This window comes from Canis lupus, chromosome 20, assembly GCF_011100685.1.
Source record: "Canis lupus familiaris isolate Mischka breed German Shepherd chromosome 20, alternate assembly UU_Cfam_GSD_1.0, whole genome shotgun sequence".
Lineage (NCBI taxonomy): Eukaryota > Metazoa > Chordata > Mammalia > Carnivora > Canidae > Canis > Canis lupus.
The window spans coordinates 42,423,274-42,428,962 of record NC_049241.1 but is presented as its reverse complement, the minus strand read 5'-3'; positions in this window follow the sequence as shown (position 1 = coordinate 42,428,962).

Below are 5,689 nucleotides of genomic sequence, written 5' to 3'. Positions count from 1 at the left end.
GTGAGAATTCTAGAACTCATGGTTTGTTTATTCACAGTAGTGAGGAGTGGGTCTCTACTACCGGGCTGGGGACTCATCCAGCTGGAGCAGCAACAGGACACTGAGAAGGGACAGTGCGTTAGTGGTGAGGGCCCACCAGGGCCACAATGGGATGCTGCTGCCAGGCCCCTCCCTGGAATGATGCTCCGGGTGCTCAGCCCTGAGCTTGTGACAGCAGCATCTGGTGTCTGGCCCACAACAATGCCTCCTGAGCTCAGCCTCGGCTTTGATGGTGCCCCTGTGTGCCTGATCCTGAGCCCATTACAACACCTGTAAACCCCACTGTCTGCTCCGTGTTCTTTCATGAAACCTTTCCGAGGGCATCCTAGAGGTGTGGGAACTGAGACATGGAGGGGGATGGCTGCTGGGGGCGCCTAAACTAGAACTGGGGTTCAAGCTCTGCTCCTGGGGGAGAGAGAGGCCAGCTGTTCTGGGCTTGGGAATGTGACTTTCTGAGAAGCAGCAGCTTGCAGGCCTGGGTCTCCATGAGTCAGGATAAATGCCATCTTGGGACGACCTCCCCAGCACCCCACTGAGGTGCCCTCCCCACGATCCCCATGCTCTTCACACTGCCCATCAGGACCATTCACTCCTGCTCCACCTGCCAGTGTTGCCCAGGATGTGGGGTAACAAGGTTGCTTGCACACCGCTGAGGGGTGGGGGGAAGGACCAGGACACCATGGTGGGGAACTTTGGGATCATTTAGTAGAACAGAGTATGTGCCTACCTCACAACTTGCAGGGTCTCTCCTGCTTGCATGCTCTAGACACAGTCACGCAACAAATGCAGCAGGAAAGTTCCAAGAGATGGTTCACAGCTCACGGCATTACTGCTGCATTAAGCCTAAACTGGAAGCTACCCAACAGCCCTCAAAGGCAGGATGGAGGCTCAGAATACTAGCCAGCAATGAGAGTGGACTGCTACACATAACGACATGGCCAATCTCATAAACATGCTGTTGAGTGAAAGAAGCCGGACACAGAAAGGTACACATTGTATGAAACTCAAAAGCAGGCAAAACAAACTGTGTCTAGAGATACCTGGCTGAAAATCAAGGAATGATTACCCCTACAATCAAATTTCTTCCAGGGGGAAACAGGGAGAAAGAGAGAAAGAAAGAAAAAGAAAAGGAAACAAAAACAAAAACAAAACAAAGGAAAGATAAATCCAGAGAAGGAAAGCTCTATCTCCTGCCTTTGTGGAAAATAATGCCTTGGGGGGACCAGTCAATGAAACACAATAGGATAAAATTCAATAAAAACCAAGCATATCCATCACCACCACCAACATGAATACAAAAACCCTCTACTTTTTTAAAAAAGATTTTATTTATTTATTCATGAGAGACACACAGAGAGGCAGAGACACAGGCAGAGGGAGAAGCAGGCTCCATACAGGGAGTCTGACATGGGACTCGATCCCGGGTCCGGGATCGTGCCCTGGACTGAAGGTGGTGCTAAACCGCTGAGCCACCCGGGCTGCCCTAAAACCTTCTACTTTTAAAAGTCAAAGTTTCTTATATTGGGTAAAAAAAAAAAAAAAGTCTCTCACATGCTACTCACCAGAGAGCCAGCTGAAACAAAATGACACGAAGCAGTCAAAAGTAAAAAGACAGGTAAAAACACAGTAAGTATATGCAAGTGAAAACAGAAATAGCAGTGTTGATCTTTAGAGATGTGATTCAGGACAAAAGCTTTAAACAGAAAAAGTTATTTCACGTTGTTGGGAAAAGATAAAAATTATAATGACTATGTAACATCATAAAGTTTGTTATTGATCACATAACATCAAACCCATAAAGCAGGGATGCCTGGGTGGCTCAGCAGTTGAGTGCCTGCCTTCCGCCCAAGGTGTGTTCCTAGGGTCCCAGGACAAGTCCCACATAGGGCTCCCTGCATGGAGCCTGCTTCTCCCTCTCCCTATGTCTCTGCCTCTCTCTGTGTGTCTCTCATGAATAAATAAATAAATAAATCTTAAGAAAAAAAAACCCATAAAGCAAAGTCAATTCGTGATCTGTGGGAAACTGAAACAATCCACTTTGGGGGACGCCTTCTCCCACTCTGTCTTTGGAGGATGGAATATCTATAAAAATCAACCACCCACTAGACCCTACTAAGAACACGACAATAACCTGCCCTTAAAAGCTGAACAATTTGGGCCACAGTTTTGTACCACGATGCAATGATACTAGGATTTAAAAACAAAAGAGTGAGCAACACATCTGAAATTTTTAAAAACAAACTTTGTTAACTTATTTTGAGAAAGTAACATTCTATAAACTCTTTATTCTTTTTCAATTTTATTTATTCATGAGAGACACAGAGAAAGAGGCAGAGACATAGGCAGAGGAAGCAGGCTCCCTGTAGGGAGCCCGATGTGGGACTCAATCCCAGGACCCAGGATCACCCTGAGCTGAAGGCAGATGCTCAACCACTGAGTCACACAGGCATCCTTCCAGGGAACTTCTGGGGAACTTCTAGGGAACTCTTGGGTTAAATACGAAATATACCATGAAATTAGAAATACAGAAATGGGGATCCCTGGGTGGCGCAGCGGTTTAGCGCCTGCCTTTGGCCCAGGGCGCGATCCTGGAGACCCGGGATCGAATCCCACGTCGGGCTCCCGGTGCATGGAGCCTGCTTCTCCCTCTGCCTGTGTCTCTGCCTCTCTCTCTCTCTCTCTCTCTCTCTCTATGTCTATCATAAATAAATAAATCTTAAAAAAAAAATTTAAAAAAAAATACAGAAATGAATAATGAGGTCAGTAGATAGCAAATCCTGTGCAATGTGGCCGAAGTGAGACCCAGAGGAAATTTTATAGAATTAAGTGAAAATATTAGAAACCAAAGAAGTCTGTTAACTGACTCAGCATATGACTCCAGAAATTTGAAAAATGACAGTAAAATACATACCCCCAAAAGTAGAAGGTTATAATTACTAAAGCTAAAAAAGCTTTAATGAATGAACAAAAAAGGTTTGATTACCAAAACCAAAAGCTAGTTTGTATCATTTAGGAGTCCCCAAATAAGAGAAACTTCTATTCAAATAGGCTTAAAATTCTTCTCCTCTCTTCAGTGATGGCAGCTTCCTCCTGAGCTGGTCCCCTTGTCTAGAAATGGTTGCCAACTGTACCAGGTGATGTACAGTAGTGTTGAATAACTACATTGTACACCTGAAACCAATATCACACTGTATGTGGATTAACTGGAATTTAAATAAAAACTTGTAAAAACTGGTTGCCAACAGCCCACATCCTTCTGCTTCCTCACCCACATTCAAAGAGTGCACATGTCTCTCTAACCATGCCTTATGCTGGCTGAGTAACCCAACTGGAGCCAAGCAGCCGGGGCACTGCACTATGCTACCTCCATCAGATCAAGGAGCCACCCCTCTTGGGAGCTGGGAGTGTGACAGTTCCACCCTAAAAAATATGAACAGCATTGCACAGTGGGATGGCTGCAGACCAGGACCTGGAGTAAAATGAGGTAAGGACAGATACCAGAAAGCTAACCAATAAGATATACCAGATGGATTTTTTAAAGATTTATTTATTTATTTGAGAGAGAGCAGCAGAGGGAGAATCTCATGCAGACTCCCCACTGAGTGCAGACCCAACACAGGGCTCAATCCCCCAAGATCATGACCTGAGCCGAATCACGTATCAAATGATTAACTGACTGAACTACCCAGGCACCCCTACCAGATGGATTTTTAAAAACACCTATGAAATAGACAAGAATTTGGTAATTCTAATCTTTAATAATTAAGTAAGAGGAAAAAGTACATATTTAAGTAATATTAGAAATAGGAAAGGGGGGCAGCCTGGGTGGCTCAGTGGTTTAAGCGCCTGCCTTCATCCCAGGGCATGATCCTGGAATCCTGAGATCGAGTCTCACATCGGGCTCCCTACATGGGGCCTGCCTCTCCCTCTGCCTGTGTCTCTGCCTCTCTCTCTCTCTGTCTATCATGAATAAATAAATGAATAAAATCTTAAAAAGAAATAGGAAAGGGAAAACAAACAAACAAAAAATAGGAAAGAGGGGGAGCCTGAGTGGCTCAGTGGTTGAGCATTTGTCATGATCTCGGGGTCCTGGTATTGAGTCCCACATCAGGCTCCCCATGGGGAGCCTACTTCTCCCTCTGCCCATGTCTCTGCCTCTCTGTGTCTCTCATGAATAAATAGTCTTAACAAAAAATAGGAAAGAGGCCATAGGTTCAATTTTATACATCAGTTTGAAATGTAAGATTCTAGGTTAAAGTTAGTGATTTTTCTATACTAAAATTAAAGCAAAAAGAAGTGGGAAACCCAACTAGGCCAATAACTATACAAGATATTTTTTAAATAGTCAAAGATTTGTCTGTTCCTTAAGAAAGCTATCAGGTCCAGTGAGTTTTACGTGCACTATCTACCAAACCTCAGGAACAGATCATGCTGGCATTATATACACTGCTCTAGGGCATGGAAAAATACTAAAAGCTTCTCAACATGTTTTAAGAGGCTAACACAGCAAAGACACCAAATTTGAACAAATGGTGGAATAGAAAGGAAAAGTGAAGACCAATCCAGCTTTGGGGCAGAAATTTTCAACCAAATGCCAACAAATGGAATCCACAGTGTATTAAGGGATTTATCTAAGAAATCTATTGAGATCTAGTAATGAATCTCACTATGTGAACAAATTAAGTAAGAAAACCCATATAATCATCTTAATAATCCACTACTGTGTCACTAGGACCCAAGACCATGCCAGGCACAGCAAAGACTCCCAGGAAATATCTGTGAAACATAGGAAGGCTGAGGTCAAGGTCAGCATATGGACCCCCACCAGTATCGCCACTATTTCACACTGTGTTAGAAGTCATGGGCAATGAGATAACAAAAGAAATAAATGGTAGGATTTTCAAAAAAGGACAAGACATAGCTCTCACCATTTTAGGGTATTTGATTAGCCAAAAATAACCCAAAAGAATCAACTGAGAAACTGCCGAATTAAATAAATCAGTTTTGCAAGATGACCAGGAAACAAGATCACTATTTTTTTTTTAAATCAGCAGCTTTAAAATACCTAATATGCAAAATCAGGAAAAAAATTTAATGGGAAGAGATATCATCCACAATAAATGTAACCCAAATTTATAAAATACTTAGAAATAAACTCAATATTTTTCCAGACATCCATGAACAGAAGAGCCATATACCATAACCCTGGTTAGGAATTCAACGTTGTAAAATTAGTCTGCATATCTAACTTCAACTCAAATACCAAGAGTATCTTTAATAGAAACTGACAAACTGCTTGTAAAGTTTACATGGAAGACAAACTCTGTAGATTAGTCAGCATCTTTTTCTTTTTTAAAGATTTTGTTAGAGAGAGAACACAAGCAGGGGGAGCGGCAGACAGAGGGAGCAGCAGGCAGAGGAAGAAGCAGGACTCAATCCCAGGACTGTGGGATCATGACCTGAGCCCAAGGCAAGACACCTAACTGAGCCACCCACAGATCCTGGGAATATCTTTTTTTAAAAGGAGAGCTTAGCTTTTACTACCATTTAACAAAACATAACATAAAGCTGTTTGAAACAGTATAGCACTAACTCAGGAACAAATAAATCAACGGGAACAATAACAGAGGTTTTGTAAACATAAAATGAA